We start from the raw sequence: 1,047 nt of genomic DNA, 5'->3' as shown, positions 1-1,047 counted from the left end.
TTTACGTCCTCTGGGTTTTCATGTCATGCCTCGGCAAAGTAACTCCATCGCGTTGGCAGTCAGTCAGTGCTGAGCCATGCGTGATCTCTATTCTTGCTTTGTTCAGTACAGTTAAGCTGCAACTGCAACATTCCAACTCTTCGGCTTTACCAAAGAAGAAGAAAAGGGAAAAAGATTTTTCTTTCACCACCTCCTCCTCCTGTATATCTCTCACTACCCGCTTTCTGGAACCTACCCATGCAATTGGATTTAATGTCCATATGTGTGTGTGTTGCTGGTTAGTGGTTTGTCTCAACCCACTCACTTTCTTTCTCCTCGTGCTCCCAGGCACTCCACTCTTTCTCTTTCCTGGCCTCCTTGGCTTGTCTCTGCATTTTAATTGGACGATAATGTAGCCAGTGTGGTCCAAAACGACAGCGCTACATGATGCAACAACAACTGTGCTTCTTTGACTGGCTAACTGCGTATTGAGTTTCTGCTGCTGAGTATCGACGTGTGTGGCTCTGATGTTACAGTCGCTGTTTGTGTTCCTAGAGGAAGGCCAAAAGAGGAAGCAAGGAACTGGATGAGGGGGGAGCTATACGCTACATTGTTTACTTTTATCAATTGCACTCCCACGTCTTCACGCATGGTCACATTCCTTGCATCCATCCATCCAATCCATCCCCATAAGCGTTCAAACTGACCCTTTGTACAGTTATCGCTGTAGCCGTTGCCCTGTGCTTCTCCCTCGGCGTCTGCTCCAGCCTGGGAGAAGAGAACCGGCTGAATAATGGCCGTAGTGTCGGGCTAATCACATTACAGCTGTCATGGGGATGAGGAGGGGTCAGGAAGGGTAAAACAAGGGGGCTTAGGGATCTGGGTATAAAAGGTGAGATTTGGTTGAGCGTCTCGAGGATGGGTGCTGGGAAAAAAAGGGAGGGGGAGGGGCAGGTGCATCACTAATGGCTTTTTAAAAAGGTTACAGCATGTCGCTCCCTCTTCATAATGGGGCCCAGGCTGTGCTGGAAATGCAATTTCCGGGAAAGATAATGCAAGGAGGGAAGC

The sequence above is a fragment of the Syngnathus floridae genome, chromosome 17 (assembly GCF_059516105.1).
Source record: "Syngnathus floridae isolate MCC-2025c chromosome 17, RoL_Sflo_1.0, whole genome shotgun sequence".
NCBI lineage: Eukaryota > Metazoa > Chordata > Actinopteri > Syngnathiformes > Syngnathidae > Syngnathus > Syngnathus floridae.
Note: the sequence above shows the minus strand (reverse complement) of the source record.